The sequence below is a fragment of the Melopsittacus undulatus genome, chromosome 3 (genome assembly GCF_012275295.1).
Source record: "Melopsittacus undulatus isolate bMelUnd1 chromosome 3, bMelUnd1.mat.Z, whole genome shotgun sequence".
In the NCBI taxonomy this organism is placed as follows: Eukaryota; Metazoa; Chordata; class Aves; order Psittaciformes; family Psittaculidae; genus Melopsittacus; species Melopsittacus undulatus.
The window spans coordinates 1,236,773-1,254,402 of NC_047529.1; positions in this window are offsets into that span (position 1 = coordinate 1,236,773).

Sequence of the window (17,630 nt, forward strand, 5' to 3'; positions counted from 1 at the left end):
TGAGGGCTGGGGCCGGATGGTTGGGTCATCCCACTGGATGGGATGGAGCTCATGGAGCTCATGCATCCCATGGAGCTCATCCTTTACTCCCTGGAGTAAAGGCATCAGCATCACTGTGGCTCACTGTGCCAGATAACAAGGCACACAGGGAGCTGGCTCCGGTTGGAAACCTGCATCCCTGGATGTGCCACCATCCAGCCCCAACGTGTACCACTGTGCACCCCCAAGGTGCAAGCTGCCTGCTTGGGCTCCCTGGGGCTGCAGGCTGGAGCTTCCCATCAATTCCCACCCAGATTTTAGGGATGTTTTCATGCCATTATTTCATGCCCCATATTCCAAACTCCCATTTCTCCCCCCCTCCTGTGGCAGGTTTGGTGGTCACGTACTGGGGGACAGCAGTGGTTTCATTCCCACTCAGTGTTATGTGTTTTCAATGGGCTGTTCCACCCCAGCAGCTCATTCCCAAAACAAGGTTTATTGCTCCTTTAGGAACTCACACAGGTGATGAGACCTGTTCTAGTGATGTCCTGCCCTGAGTTATCCCCTTCATCCTCTGATAGATGAGTTCTTTCATTTCCTGATGGATGTGCACATATGTATGTTCTGATACGAGTATTTCCTGATAGGTATAGAGATGTAGATATAGATACAGATGTAGATATAGATACAGATGTTGATATAGATGTAGCTATACTGATATGGATATAAAGGTATATGTATATGTAAAGGTAGACCTATCGATATTGAGATATAGATGTAAATATGTAGATGTAGACAGAGATATGGAGATCTAGATTTAGATATGTATATATAGGCATGGATATTGCTATAGGTATGTATATATATAGAAGTAAATATGTAGATGTATAGGTATGGCTATTTAGATATACATGTGCACATGTCGATGCAGACATACAGATATGGAGATCTAGGTGTGTATCTAGCTGTAGGTCTGTATACATAGACATGGGTATAGCTATAGATACATATATATAGAACACAGATGTAGAGATGTAGACATACAGATATTAATACAGATATCTAGATGTATAGGTGTAGATTTAGCTATAGATGTAGCTATAGATGTAGTTATACATATATATAGATGTAGCTATAGATGTAGCTATAGATGTAGTTATACATATATATAGATGAAGCTATAGATGTAGCTATAGATGTAGTTATACATATATATATAGATGAAGCTATAGCTGTAGCTATAGATGTAGCTATACATATATATAGATGTAGCTATAGATGTAGTTGTACATATATATATAGCTGTAGCTATAGATGTAGCTATACATATATATATATATAGATGTAACCCCCCAGGACGGGGCTGTCCTGGCCACGGCCCCAGCGCCGGCTCCAGTGCGCTCTGAGCGGTGCAGTTTCCATCCAGGCCTGCAGGGGGCGCCGGTGGGAAGGAAATGTCCCGGCCCCGGCAGAGCCCCCCCCGCTCCCGCACCCTCGGTGTCCCCAGCGTTGGGTTCAAACCCTCCAAACGCTGCGGGGTTTCAATGTTCCTCCTTTTCCATATATTCCATATTGCTCTATTCCCAAGATTTTCACTCTTTTCGTCGTTTTCATAATTTTCATAATTCAGAGTCATTTTAATACTTTCAACATATATTTAATATTTCCCTTATTTTCCATATTTCCACTCTTTTCCTTGTTTTTCCCTCTGCAGCAGCAGGAAGGAGCTGCCTGCTGTGATGCAGCCACATCCCTGCCTGGGCTGGGAAGCACAGACCCCCCCAGACCTTAACCAGGATCCATCTCAGGCTGGGCACAACCTCAGCTGGGGCTGTTAGAACAGGAATACAACTGGGAAAGGGGAAGGTCGGGCACAGGGAGGTTTTGTCATAGAACCATGGACTAGGTTGTGTTGAAGGGGCCTTAAAGCTCCTCCAGCTCCAACCCCTGCCACGGGCAGGGACCCCTTCCACTGGAGCAGCTGCTCCAAGCCCCTGTGTCCAACCTGGCCTTGAGCACTGCCAGGGATGGGGCAGCCACAGCTTCTCTGGGCACCCTGTGCCAGCGCCTCAGCACCCTCCCAGGGAACAGCTTCTGCCTCAGAGCTCAGCTCAGGCTCCCCTGTTCTGGCAGGTTCAAGCCATTCCCCTTGGCCTGTCCCTACATCCCTTGTCCCAAGCCCCTCTCCAGCTTTCCTGCAGCCCCTTTAGGCACTGGAGCTGCTCTCAGCTCTCCCCTTCAGGAGCCTTCCTCTTGTCCAGGCTGCCCCAGCCCAGCTCTCTCAGCCTGGCTCCAGAGCAGAGCTGCTCCAGCCCTTGCAGCAGCTCCATGGCCTCCTCTGCCTCTCCTTTTCTCAACAGGCTCAGGACTCTTCAGGCCCCAATTCCCATGCACTATCCCAAAACACTTCCTCCTCTCTTGTCCAACTCTCTGTCCCCCTCACCCTTCTGGGGCTGTCTGGGGTTGGTGTCTCAGTGCCCCGAATAAAACCCCTTTACTAAACACGGGTACCCAGCAGGTCACCAGCACCCTCGGGTGTTGCAGGGATGGGGGGAGCCATGGAAATGGAGTTGTAGGATGCTTGTGGGCTTGTGTGAGCTGTGTTGATGTGATGCTCCCTTTGGAAAGGCAATGGGAACCCTGCTGAGAGCTCAGCCCTGCTTGAGCTGCAGGGTTTGAGTGCTTGGCAATGGTGCTCTCCTGCAATAACAGCCAATCCAGGTGGAAAGGGGCCAGCTCCCGGCTGACAACAGTGATTTGTAGCTCCCAGCTTCCAAAGCAGCACAGCACAAGTGCTGAGCAAGCACTTTACTGCAGGCACTGGAGCAAGGGAGGGCTCCAGACCCACGCTGGCACTGGGAGGATGCTCCCACCCCAGCAGCTCTCCCCTGGGTTAAAGCAGCCCCTGTCTGGTCCCTACTGGTGCTGTGAGCTGGGGTAGGTGTGGGACGGGCCCAGTACCATGCACTGATGCTCTCCTGGCTGTGGTTTGACCCTGGTGGGAGGGTTTAGGCTGAAACCTAATGCTCGATGAGCATTGCCTGAAATGAGTGTTCCATTGTCACCGCACGCATCAGGGCTGGTGCTGGTGCTGTGCCCACCGAGGCAATGGCATCGGGGACACAGGCCCCTGCCCCATGGAGCATCACATCCTGCTGCCTGAAAGCTCCTTCGGGACAGCAAGCACGTCCCTGTTCTGGGATGGGGATCCAGGAGGGATGCTGGTGGTGTGGGGGGATGTTGGGAATGCAGGAGGGATGCTGGGCATGCTGAAAGAATGCTGGGGATGTGGGAGGGATGCCAGGAGTGCAAGAGGGATGCTGAGGATGCATGAGGGATAACAAGGGTATGGGAGGGAGCCTGGGGGTGCAGGAGGAATGCTGGGGGTGCAGGAAGTATGCTGAGGATCCAGCCCATATGAGATCTTGTATGCTGAGCATGCAGGAAGGGTGACAGGGGTGTGGGGTGGATGCCAGGGGTGCAGAAAGGATGCTGGAGATGTAAGAGGGGTGCTGGGGATGTGGGAGAGATTCTGGGGATACAGGAATAATGCTGGGGATGCTGAGGATGCGGAAGAGATGCTGGGTGTGCAGGAGGGATGCTGGGGATACAGGAGGTATGCTGGGGATGCAGGAGGTATGCTGGGGATGCAGGAGGTATGCTGGGGATGCAGGAGGGGGATGCTGGGGATACAGGAGGGATGCTGGGTGCTCAGGAGGGGGATGCAGGAGGGATGCTGGGGATGCAGGAGGGGATGCAGGAGGGATATTGGGGATGCAGGAGGGGATGCAGGAGGGATATTGGGGATGCAGGAGGGGGATGCAGGAGGGGGATGCAGGAGGGATGCCGCGTGTGAGGGATGCTGCCGAGCACAAGCTGCAGTTGCAGGTCTCGAGGGTTCCAACACTTGAGGACCTCAGGAGCACCACTCGATGAGGTTTCACACCTGATGCTGTGTTCCCCTGCGCTCGGGGCTGCTCCGCAGGGCTCCGATGCAGGAGGTTACCGGACACAGGGAACCCGAGCTCGGGCTGTGGCAGCCGCTGCTCTATGGGCGTTTGCATTGTCTGTGCACGGAGCTCTCGGGGTGACTCAGAGCAGAGGGAATCGCCTCGCTGAGAGGCAGGGCCGGGGGCTCCCCGGGGCTCCCCATGGTGTGGGGCCGGGCAGCAGCACCGCAGGAACCCGGATCCCTCCGTTGCCTTGATGGGGATGGGCAGCACCTTCTGCCCCTCTGTTTAGTTTGGAAAGCAAAGAAATCGGTGCTTGCAAACAAAGAGATGCAAGGCAAACAAATACAGGGCTCGGGAGCAAATGCGGTCATTGCAAACAAATGCAGTCATTGGAAATAAATACAAGCCTTGTATGATCCTGGTTCAAATAAACGCAAGGACTGGAAACAAATACCAGTTCAATACGAGGCCACTTGTACTTGAGGTGTACATCACGATGCCGAGTGAATGGGCATCACCCTGGCAGGAGGGGAGCTGCCAAAGCCTCCTTTGGTTGGGTTTTAGGGCTGTGTTTTGCTGTTAAGCTCTGCCCGGCTTTTGGGGCTGGAATGTAAAGAAATGGCTTCGGCTCCTTATCTTATGCATGCCTGGGAGTTAACTCCTCCTGATGGCCCCTGTTTGTCCCTTTGGTGAAGGAAGGAGATGGGGCGATAGCACAAAAAGCCTAAACTGAAGCTCCCATGTGGGGCTCGGCGTGGGGAACACGTGAAGCTTAAATGTCAGGGAGCTCACAAACACCTTCTCTCGCCAGCCCCGAAGCTTTGCTTTGCTTTTAAATCTGTATTTTTATGTAAATACCTTCTTGTCAAACCACAAGCTGCTTCTCAGTTTTGTTTTCAGCCAGCTTTGATGGTGAGATTGGCATCTCCTGGCTCAGAGACGTGAGCGATGTGCTGCGGATGCCTGGAGCACATAGCAGGGATGCAGCCCGAAAGGGGATGATGCTCCTGGAGCAGGGATGGGGTTTCCTATGGGAGCCTCTCTTTGCTGGGGCCAAGGAGGAGAGGACTGCCCTTTTCTGCTCCTCAGCTGGTGATGGTGACCTGGTTTATTAATATTCCTTAATTTCAGATCAGATCTCAGAGAGGGAAATGGCCCAAACCCACCTCAAATCCATGTGGTTTTCCAGGCAGGATTCGTTTCCAAGCCAGATGTTACCACTTCACTGGCTTCAGTTCAAACCCATCTCTGCCAAAGCAGATCCCCTAAAGAGAACAACGGTGATGATGGACCAAAATCAGCTCAACACCAATTCATTTCCCCCATGTTTCTTCCACCCAAATGATGCTCAAACAGCAGCAAAGCAGAGGGGAGCCTGTGGCTGCCTAAAATGCTGTAAATTCAGAGCTGAAATGGCCCAATACTGTGGTTCCTTCGCATGCAGTCAGAGGACATTGAGCCCTGGTGAGCAGCCCAATTTCAGGGCACTCTCCGTGTTTCACTCTTTCCACATGAGTCAAACCAGAAGGATTTTGTCTCACTCTGACATTACTCTCGATGCTCCCTTCGCCCAGCTGCAGATGTTACTGCGCCCGATGGGACACAGGCTTTAATCACACTGCAGAGAAATAGATGAGTCAAGACCCGAATTTACCAAACCCTCTTTTTTTTAGCTGCTTTTGGACTCTGGTTTTCAGTCGATGACGTGGGGAGAAGGGGGGGGAGAGGTGTTTGACTTGAAAATAGTGAAGTGGAAATTCACCTTCAGGCTGACATCCAGTGCTCCGCAGCGAGACCTAAAACCGAGTGTCTTTAGATGTGATTCTGTGATGCTGCTCCAGCCCTGCAGCCCCAGCCCCATCCTCACCAGGGGTTGAAGGGGTGCGGAGGGTGCTGCGGGGCACAGGGGGGTGCTGGGGTGCGGGATGGGTGTTTTTGGGGTGCTTTCGGTCATTATTTGTCGGCGCTCGATAGAGGAAGGATTGAGTTTCAAACGAAGCGAGTTTTGTGCTGTCACAGGAAGTGGAGACGTTGGGAGAGCCCTGAGAGATCGGCTTAAATATAGCGATAGAAGTAATTCTGCCCCCCAGAACGGGTGGGTTTGTGCCTGGTGTGGGCAGGGGGTGAAGCCGGACATGGGCATCGGGGCTGCAGAGCCCCCATTGCCGTGCATCCCACAGGGCAGCGCCCGCAGGCTGTGGGGCTGCGGCGGCCGAGGGCAGCTCTTCCCATAGGAACAGCCACGAGCCGTGCCCCACAGCGGGGAGCCCCAAATTGTGCCTGACCCCCAGCGAGGGGGGAGCGCCCGTCGGGAGCCCCCTCCTTGGGAAACCGTTGGAGATGCTATTCCAGCCGGGATCCGTGTCCCAGCGCTGCGGACAGCGGCAGCGTCGGGATCAGGAGCTGCTCCCACATCACCGCATCCCCCCCGAGCACAGCGGCCCCATCGGGACAGGGAATTCCATGGGAAACCCCCGTATTGGTTAACACAGAGCCGCAAGGGGGTTGGGGGGGATGCGGCGCAGCACTTCCCTATCCCGCACTGCGGGACAGCATCACCCTGCCCCGGTTACAGCGGTGCTGAGTGCGGGGTCGGAGCGGTCTGAGCCGTGCTTTAAGCTTAAACACCCCCAAAACCACCGCTTTAACCCCCCCGCTCACCGGGGCTGAAGCCGTGTCCCACACTTCACCTTTGCTGGCCGAGCCCTCTCCTGACTTTCGTTTTATTTCTATTAATAATGCCTCCATCCTGCGGTATTCATCTGCTTGCTGGTTTCAGTATTAACATTGAAGGGGGTTTGGGTCAGCAGCGTTTGTTTTCGGTGGTAAATAACAGCTCGAGTGATCGCAGCTTAGGAAAGGGGCTCGGGCACCGCGGCTGGGATGGCTTCGTGCTGATGGATGGGAAAACACAGTGGGAAACGCTGTTTGGGATGGGGGAAAACCCCATTGGGGTGTGCAGGGCTCGGTTTGCCTCTCCCAGGCTGGGGAATGGCAGATAATTCCTGCTAAAGCAAGGATGCTCGGATAGGGCACAAAGGATGGGCTGGGGCTGGTTTGTGCTGCCCTGGGGGCTCAGCCCTGCCTTTGGGAGCAGAATTTGGCCATAGGCTGGTTTTGGGGTGAAATCTGCCCCTTTTCTCGTTGTGCTGTGGGTTGTGTGTGCCTGTGTGCGAGGCTGAGCCGGTGCTGAGGAGCTCGCAAACAGTTTTGGGAACAAGATGTCTGCTTCAAGCATGACAGAATTGGCCACAAATTGCAGATGAGGCTGATAACAAAAGCCAACAACATAAAACACGTACAAAAACAAGAGGGCGAAGGCTGCGTGACCACCGATGGGGTTCTGCTGTGTGCTCCTCTGAGCCAGCCCTGGGGATGGAAGTGAAAACACATCAAAAGAGAAATGCCTTTGGTGCAGTTCATGGCTGAAATCAGGTTCTCCATCACCAAACCATGGCTAAGGGCAGTGGGCAGCGCTACCAGCACCAATCCTGCCTGTACCTGCCCTGTGTGGCTGCATCATCCCATTGCCCTATGGCTGTGAAGCTCCATTTGTGCACCCAACGAGGGCAAGGGAATGATGGCTCTGGGCTTTCCTAACCTTACATCCCCATCGCATGAAGCACAGCAGGAACTCAGGGGTTTCCTAAGCAAAGCAAAGGGGAAACCGAGGCACTGGTGGGCAAAGTAATTGGGGTGAACAAATAAGGCTGAGCTCAAAGCTGGGCTTTAGGGCTGGGGTTTGGGGCTGGGCTTTGGGGCTGGGGTTTGGGGCTGGGGTTTAGGGGGTATTTTTTTCCCCTTTGTTCTACTTATTGAATCTTTGTTTTTTATAAATAAATACAAATAAGTCAAAGTGAAACTCGATGGCTTTGGTGATAATAACAGGGGGAAATTTTCTTCATGAGCATGTTCTTTCACAGCCCACACTTGGGGTTTCGGGAGGAAAACTGCTTAACCTTTGCAGCAGCACAAGCAGAGGCTTTTTGAAGTCCAGGCACCCTGAAACAGGGTTCACAGCGTGAAGCTGGCTGCGCATCGTCAGGTTTGCCTTGAGTTTAAGGGCCACAGATAGAGATGAGCTTAACCCCCAGCAGCACAAGGCCTTTTAGAACCTCAAATATCCCCTTTTCCCTATGCCAAGAGGGAAAATATGACCCCAAAAAGGAGAAGAAGCAATGAACCCCCCCCTAAGGAACTAGAACCCCCCCCCAACTGCTTCTCTGTGGTGTTGTTTTGGCTCTGTGGGGCAGCTCCGTGTTCTACCAGCTCTTACAACACAGCAGGTTTAGTATTTGCAGCTCACTTCCTGTATGAGGTTAGTTTGTTTATCATAAAAACCCCTATTTTTAAACCCATTTCTGCCAATAAGTCATTTGAATGTCAATGTGAGGCTCGTGGCTGTGCTGCTGACAGGAGGACATCGGGACCCATGGGTGTCATGAGGCCATGGGGAGAACTGGGGCCCCAGTACCCCATGTCCCATCCCTGGTGCTTGGGGTTTCTGTGTGCTTCAGAGGGGGCAAAAGGGGATTTAAGAACAGCCTGGATCTTTTCACCACGGGGCCATGAGCAGCCATGGGGGCACAATGGGATCAGAGAACCATGGAATGGTTTGGGCTGGAAGGGTTTAAAGCCCATCCACATCTGTGGGCACCCTGTGCCTCAGCACCCTCCCAGGGAACAGCTTCTGCCTCAGAGCTCAGCTCAGTCTCCCCTCTTCTGGCAGGTTCAAGCCATTCCCCTTGGCCTGTCCCTACATCCCTTGTCCCAAGCCCCTCTCCAGCTTTCCTGCAGCCCCTTTAGGCACTGGAGCTGCTCTCAGCTCTCCCCTTCAGGAGCCTTCTCTTGTCCAGGCTCAACAATGCAATGCACTGGGATGCAATGAGGAATAGCTGCAGCTCTCATTGCCCTTTCCCTTTGCTCTCCCCATCCTTACATGCCATCCCCCAGCCTGCATCCTTACAGAGATGCCATTTAGGGCCAATTAGTGCTGGAGCCGTGTGCTGGTGCGGGCAGTGGAGGGGATGCTGCGGTCTGCATCATTCCCTTAGGGAATGGCTGTGGTGCCATCCTCCAACTGTATTCCCCCTAATTAACATCCAGGATAATTAAGCCTTTGTCATAACTGTTTCCATCGGCACACGACGTCCTTAATCGCGCTGGGATGAAGCCTGTTTTAATGAACAGCCATGAGGTTGGGAAAGGAACATTCCCTGTGGATCCTCTTGGGAATGCTAACGGACGAGCCTGTCAGAACGCTGGCGAGGAGGAATCCATCATACCCAGGGATAAAGGGCCTGTATCCCCACGGGGTCCCTGCCCTCACACAGTCCTGGCTCTCAATGAGCCCTGCTGCAACATCCAAGGTCTTCTTGGCTCCTTGGGTTCCATAGGCACAGCGGAGGCACCAATAGGAATAACCCCATAGCCTCACTTCTATAGAGCAGCTGAAGCATTGCAGGGCTTAAGCTTTACAACTCCCCTCCCCACAAGGCCCATAAGAGGGTTGGGATGCTCAGGAAGGGCAGCAGAAGGTGGGTTTTAGCTTGTAGAGCCCTTGCTGGTGGGCAATGGGAAGGTCCCCTTGGTCCAGCCACCCTTGGGATTGTCTTACCCCATATAAATGAATGCTCAGCCCCATTATGGCATCGATAATGCCCCTTTACTGGTCCTAGTCCCTCCCTGGCCTCATGCTGGGGCTGCAGAGCTGTCTCCCATCCCTGTTTATGCTGGCTTTGCCCATAGGAGAGGTCACCCAAGGGAAGAAGAGGAACACCGCTGGAAGCAGCGAGCTTTGTGGCACCATGGAAATGAGATGCAAAGCAGGGGGGGTATTTTTAGCCCTTTAAGGCTGCACAGGTGTTTGAAAGGTCAGAGGCGACTCATTGGAACAACAGCTATCTTGAGACCCTGGTGCTGCTGCTCCCATGGTACCCATGGCTGTGCCATAACCGTGATGGGTGCTGGTGCTGTGTGAGCCCAGGCCCTCCTGCTGAGCCCAATACAACGTTAGCACCCAACAGGGACCTCATTGAGGCCATTGTCCCAGGTTGGACACAGGGGCTTGGAGCAGCTGCTCCAGTGGAAGGGGTCCCTGCCCATGGCAGGGGTTGGAGCTGGATGAGCTTTAAGCTCCCTTCAACCCAAACCATTCCATGATCCTATTACGAGTGGCTGGGAAGGAGGCGAGCATAGAAAGGCTTCCAGTGGTTGTGAGGCTTTTTTCCACAAGGAATTTCCCTCCCCTCCCCCCATTTTCAAGGAATAAAGGAAGTTTGTCATCCTTAAAATACATTTCATGTTGGTTTTAATTAGCCCCTAAAGCAGCAATTGAAGGGCACAGGAAGAAGGGGCTGTCTCTTGGGAAGGACACAGATGATGTCCCTGATGTAGACCTGGGCCATGACCATGATGGGACTTGGCCACGTTGAGCCTCACCTTCAGCTTGGCCATGGCCAACCTGTGCCATGACCCCCTTCGATCTCAGCCATGGCCAACCCAAGCACAGGGCCAGAGATGGGATCCCAGCAGTGCTCAGCACCGATGCCAGGGGGTGGTTTTCCTCTTCCCTATCCTCTCACCAAGGGTTGGGGCAGGGATGAGCTCCTCCCATATGGGTTACAACAGAGGTAAATGGAGCCCATGGGGTGAGACCCTCCCTGCACAGGCCCATAGGAGCGATGGGCAGAGGGGCTGGCAGCTGGGACAGCCTCGGCTGGGCAATGGAGCCTTCGCTGGCTTATTTAGCTGAAGAACCCCCCAAAATAGCATCTGAAACCAATAAACTTCCCTTTCAGGAACTTCTGTATTTGAAACAACACAAAACACACACAAAGGGATCGGATCGTGGTGGTTGTCAGGCAGGAGCTGTGGCTCTGGGGCTGGGTGTACACTGGGTGCACATGGGGAGCAATGGGGCCAGCAGCACCCAGAGCCATCCCTGTGGCTTCCCAGGGCTCCTCAGGGTGCTTTCCCCCCCCAGTTCCCTCACTGCTGACGCAGGGTCCCAGTGCCTTGCGTCACCCAACCCCATCCCAGCTGATGCTGCAGAGGAAAGCAGCTGAAATCACCCCTGTTTGGGTGAGCAGTGGGGGATCTGCAGCCACAGTCATGGATCATGGCTTGGGATGTGGTGGGTGGCATCTCCGCAGGCCTTCCAAAACGGGATGCAATGGGATGCTGGGGATGAAGGGGAACAAGCAGCATCAGAAACAGGGATGCGGGGGCTCAGGGTTGGTCATAGAAGGGTTTGGGTTGAAGGGACCTTAAGGCAGATTGAAGCCGTCTCACCACAACCTGATGCTATCACTTTCCTGCCCTTATCTGCACTGATAGAACAAAGAGAAGGTGCAGGGGTAGCAGGGCTGGAAGCATCCTCTCTTCCCAGGATGGCTCCTGGCCATCAGCTGGGGGTACCAAAGTGGGATGCAGAGGAAGGCAGGAGGAAGATGGGACATCAGCTGTTTATGAGCAGATTGATCCCATTTGAAAGCAATAAAAGCAAAAATTATTTAAAAGAATAAAGTAAAAAATAACCAATAAAACACACATAAATAATACACAAATAATGAAATAACCCCCCATGCTCCCAAACTCCTTCCATACCTGGGATAGGCTGGGCCTAGAGGGCATGGGAAGGTGCCCAGCAGCTGGGTTTGAGGACACTGGTGCAGCCCAGGGCTGCAGAACCCCATAAATGAGGGGAACAGGCAAAGAAAGAAGAGGAAAAGCCCAACCCAACCCCAAGGCACATGGAGCTGGGGCAGCAGGGATGCTGCTCATGGGCTTGGGAACACAGCATCCAAAGGTGAGCCTTGGGTGCCATGGTTTAGTGTGAGGTATCCCTGCCCATGGCACTGGAACTGGATGATCTTAAGGCCCTTTCCAACCCATTCCATGATTCTATGGAACATCCCCCCCGCAAAGAGCACTCGTGAGCAACAGTTGCAAGTTTTTATTCATATAAAACTCATATTAAGAACATAAAAGATTGCATCTTAAAAAACAAACCAACCCAAAACAGATCTGCAACTATTTACAGCAGTATTGCACAAGTAAATGGCAATTACCCTGTCCAAAATTCATCAGTGCAAACCACAAGGAAGCCAGGGAAATTGCAGTCAAAATGCTACATACGCTGGGTCCTGTGACAGGAGTTAGTGATTCATCAGCACATCAGGTGCTGCCTGGTACCTGATGTTAATGCTGGGCCGGGGAGAAGTGGCCGAGATGGAGAATGTGGCTTTGGGAAGAAAGGGGCCAAAATCATAGGGATGCTGAAGCCAAACTCCCACTCATTCCATCAATGCTGGAGTCCAATGGGCCTAAATCACTGCTGGGAAGTGGGTTTAGGCACTTGGAGGGGAAGAATCAGAGTAACTCTCATTCTCCAACCCAGGTTGGAGAGGAGGCAGCGCTTTGGGATGTGATCCATCACTTATTGCAAGGGAGAAGGGGGAGAACCAACATCTTTACAGGAACTTAAATAAGCAGGAAATAAATATACACCATTTCTACACGTTACAGCATTATGGAACAGTATAGAGTGCATTAATTACACAGGAGAAGGAGAATCTACAGTATTGACTCTAAAAAAGGTATAGAAAAGGTGATTTTTGGAAGCTCTTTTTACTTTGATAAGCTGTACAAACTGACATGAGAGAGGAAAGGAATACATTGCACACAGAGGTCTGGCTCAGATGATGGAAGGAATACGCTACCACTACTCTAATAAATAGGTATTTACAGCCCTGGGGAAGAGGAGAAGCATTAATGCAGCACCGGGAATACATCTGGTTTCCCTATGACCAAGGAAAACTTCAGCACATCCTTTTTGGTAGAACAGAGACCTTGGTTACCCTTAAAACAACCCAGAGCAGTCACCCAACAGGGCTGAAATGAGCCAAAGCCCCCAGTTAAAAGCATCATTCTTCTCTTTAGAGGCTTCTTATTGGTTTTCCCCCTAAGCCTCCCAACTCCATGGGGTGAAAACTGGGTTTTGGGGGGGAATCTTCCTTTGCCTATGGAGAAGCCCCAGGCAGACACTGACAATACTTGGTTATTCCTCTTACAACTACTCCCATCTCTGAATCCTCCTTGGTAGGGAGGACAGGATAAAGTGCTCGGCATTTCTTTGGTGTATTCCAAGGGACACATTCCGGGGATGCTGTAAGGCTGCGAGAGCTGGAAGCACCGTTCCATCCTCCAGCAGGTGATGGAACCACTGGGGAGGTAGAGCTCACCTGGGTCCCCCTCTGCTGTGGGTTTTGCCTTTCAATGCTAGCAACAGCCATGGAATTCCATGGAGGACCCCATGGGAAACACACAGCAGCTGCCTCCCTGCTGGGGTCTCCTATAGAAACCCTACAGAAGCGATGGCTCAAGCGTGGCTGGGGCAGCACAGCTACAGTGAGCCTAAACCAAGGGCTCAAGGAGCAGGAACCTGCCCTGGCCAAGCTCACCAGTTAAACCGCTCACCTCCACCAGTGCAAAGATGCCCCAAAGCATCCCCTGCTCCTGCAACCGATGCTCATCCTGCAGGTCCATAAACCAGAGAGAAAGGTAATACATGGAAAGTAAGAGTTAACATTGGTGTAATCCTGCACCGGGGTGCAGCCGGAGCGCACCGACACCATGGCTCAGGCACAGCCATGGAGCTCAGATTGTCCATCACTGAAACCATCCCATAGCTTCTCCCTGCATGTGTGCAGCAGGAAAACCGCTCCTGTGGGCTTGGGCTTTTCCTTCCTTCCTTTATTCCTATGGTGCTGGTGAAACTAGAGGCAAAACCGCAGCGTCTGGGTGGGTTTGGGGACCACCTGCACCAGCCAGAGGGGAAAGGGCAGCTCCAGGGGCAGAGAGGGGTACGTTTGTGCATAGATATGGGGTGGCTGCAGCAGCCACCCCCCAACAGCACCCACTGCAGCAGCCACCCGCTTGCGAGGTGAACCGGAGGCAAAGGGAGGCTGAGGAGACAAGGCTCTGGGGTCTCCATGGGGAAGAGGAGATGCCCTGGACAGCACTGAGCACCTGGTTGGGTCTTCCCAGGGCAAAGAGGGAGGTCTGGGAGCAGGTAATGGATCTATACCAGGTCAGCATCCTTCGACGCCTCTTCCAGCTGCATCCCTGCGCCAGCATCCAGGGTCTTGCTGCTGGTCCCATCCTCATCCCGCTGCTCCAGGCGGCCCTGTCCCGAAACACACAGAGGATCCCAGGAATAATATGGATGTCCAGCGCCTTAAAACCCCTCCTGGGTCCAACAGCAAGGGACAAGCCATGCCTTAAAGTGATGTTAAAGAGCAGGAGCCGTTGTCTCCGGGTGCAAAGCTGCGGTGTGTTGGGAACTGTTTCTACCTGCCTCCAGTACATCTTATTGCTGACTGAGTCACCAATGTTCTCTGTTATATCATACAATACATGAGCATTTGCACACATCTGATAGAAAGAACTTCTCAATTAAAGGCAACCTGGTGGATTGGGGTTTTGGTTGATGGGACCCTGGGAATCTGAGAGCTGAGTCCTGAAATCAGAGTGAGAACTAAGACACAGCTATAAAACAAAGGTCAGTCCAGCAGGAAATAGGCTGTTTGCATGATGCAATGAACGTGGATCTGGGGAAGCATTGGGTATTTACAGGGGTAAGAAGTGCTGATTGAAAGCCCTCTGCCCTTCTTCTCTCATCGCCATCCTTCTTCCATGCCCAGGAGGCAAAGGGAGAGGGCTCCGTGAGTCTCTGCAAGGCAAACTAAGGCAGCTCTGCCCATCAGCTGGCTCAGGTTTTCCTTTCCCCACTGCAGGGTTATCCCGGGGAAGCCGATGGGTTTCCAGGTTTCCATTCCAAGGAAATGCCATTATCCCACTGCTGGGGAGGGTTTCCTCTGAGACTCCTTTGGGACAATAGAAAGGTAATAAAACAGAGCGGAGAGAAGCAGTAAACATCACTGCCGGACACAATCCTGCTCTGGAGAGTCCCAGCTCCGTGTGGGATGTCCACCCGCAATCCGACAGCCCCACCATGGGTCCTGGGGTGAGGCAGGGGTGGGAGCTGGTGGTGCAGGGAGCCCTGCATCCATCCCTCCATCCATCTGTCCATCCATCCATCCGTCCTTCCTGGGCTTTCCCAATGGGAACAGAGTCTGGGGATGGCACCTGGTGCTCACTGCATCCTCCAGATGAGGCGGATGATGTAACGCAGGAGGCGCAGAATGACGACCTGGGGGTTTCCTGCATGGTTATCCAAGAATCCCTGGAACCAAAGAGGAGGAACAGCAATGTAAGCACATGGCAGTGAACACAGCCCCGTGCTGCAAAACACCTCGTGTGGTGCCAGATAGAGATGGTCCAGAGGTGGGAACCTGATGGCTCCGTCCAAGTGCCTGCAGGAGGATGGAGCCAGGAGGGGCTGGGCTCTGCTCCCAAGGAACAAGGGATGGGACAAGAGGAACCGGCCTCAAGCTGCACCAGGGCAGGTTTAGATGGAGCTGAGGAACAATTCCTGCCCCACAGGGTGCTCAGGCATTGGAACAGGCTGCCCAGGGCAGGGCTGCAGGCACCGGCCCTGCAAGGGTTCACAGCCCGTGGAGACGAGGCCTCAGTGCCATGGCTAGGGGTGGCCTTGGCAGGGCTGGGAATGGTTGGACTGGGTGAGCTTGAAGGATTTTCCAACCTCATTGATCCATGATTCTCAATAAATAAATAAGGGTAAATAATAACTAAAAATCCTAATTAAAACCCCCACCCCAATTAAAATCCTAACTCAAGACCCAAACCAAACATAAATGCCCATCTGCCCATGGGCAGAGCAGCAGCAGCTCCTGCACAGGCACTGCTCTGAGCTCACACTGCTCTGAGCTCACACTGCTCCATCACAGCCACTGCCTCATTCACACACACAGAGCAGGCAGGGCAGTGAACCATCCCTCCCCGAGCCAGGGACCCCAATAGCACATAGGGAAAGGGAAAAGGAATCACCATCAGATACCATTCATTTCAAGCCCTTTTGTCCTATGGAGAAAGAGCAGCCCAGGGGCCCCCCTCTCCCTCCTCCTCCTCCCATATGGCCCGATTCAGGCTATATTTAGTGCAGTAGAATCATGTCCATACATGCCCCAGACAGAGCAATGCCTCTGTTTACTCTGATATGCAAACTGCCCTCCCCACAGGCAGCCCTGCAGCCGGGACCTGTTGCTATGGGGAGGTGATGCTGAGCATCCCCTCGCCCCAGGGTATCCCTGCACCCCAGGGCATCGCATCCCAGCACCCATAAATGGGATTTACCCCCCCGGGAGCTGCCCCCCCACCTGCACAACTTCCTTTGTCCTCTAACATACACAGTAGAGGGCTCACAGATAATACAGGAGACACTGGATCACCCTGGTGTACTCCAATCCCAGTGGGATCTGGGTGTTCATTCAGCCCAGCACACACAGCAAGGAAAGGACCCAATACAAAACCCCAACAGGCTTAGGGAAGGATGCGAGAAAAATGCCAGAATTGGGTTTTCTTTCACAAAGAGCTATAAAACCATAGTTAAGGAGGTGCAATCAGGCACCTTCCACCTCTGCAGGCAGCAAAGCTTGAGGTGTGTGACAGCACCCAAGTGATGCACCCTCTTCATCCACCCTTGGAGCAGCACTGGTCCCCATAGCCAAGGGGTCCTGGAGCCATCCCTGCTCACCGCCACACACGAGCTCTATAGGGACAAAGTGGAGCTGGAGGAGCTGTGTCCCATTCCCATCTATGCTGCTCCGTGTCCCATTCCCAGCTGTGCTGCTCCGTGTCCCATTCCCATCTATGCTGCTCCATGTCCCATTCCCAGTTGTGCTGCTCCGTGTCCCCTTCCATCTGTGCTGCTCCGTGTCCCATTCCCAGCTGTGCTGCTCCATGTTCCCTTCCCAGCTGTGCTGCTCCGTGTCCCATTCCCATCTGTGCTGCTCCATGTCCCATTCCCATCTATGCTGCTCCGTGTCCCATTCCCATCTATGCTGCTCCATGTCCCATTCCCATCTATGCTGCTTCCGTGTCCCATTCCCATCTATGCTGCTCCGTGTCCCCTTCCCATCTATGCTGCTCCATGTCCCATTCCCATCTGTGCTGCTCCGTGTCCCATTCCCATCTATGCTGCTCCATGTCCCATTCCCATCTGTGCTGCTCCGTGTCCCATTTCCCATCTGTGCTGCTCCGTGTCCCATTCCCATCTGTGCTGCTCCGTGTCCATTCCCATCTGTGCTGCTCCGTGTCCCATTCCCATCTATGCTGCTCACGTGTCCCATTCCCATCTATGCTGCTCCATGTCCCATTCCCATCTGTGCTGCTCCGTGTCCCATTCCCATCTATGCTGCTCACATGTCCCATTCCCATCTGTGCTGCTCCGTGTCCCATTCCCATCTGTGCTGCTCCGTGTCCCATTCCCATCTGTGCTGCTGCCGTGTCCCATTCCCATCTATGCTGCTCCAGGGGGAGCAATGCGGGTGCTCCGGATGGGGAACAGGATGAGGAACGTGCGGCCCCGACCAGTTCAACAGCCCCAACCTGCCCAGCAAGTGTGGTTCTGGCAGTTTCCCCATTTCTAACCTCAGCCTTAAAGGGCAAACCCCAGCAGAGGCAGGCGGTGCTGTGGGCACGTGCTGCCCCACACTGCACCCCACTGACCCAAGGGACCACAGCTCTGCTCAAACCATCCCTCTCCGGAGCAAT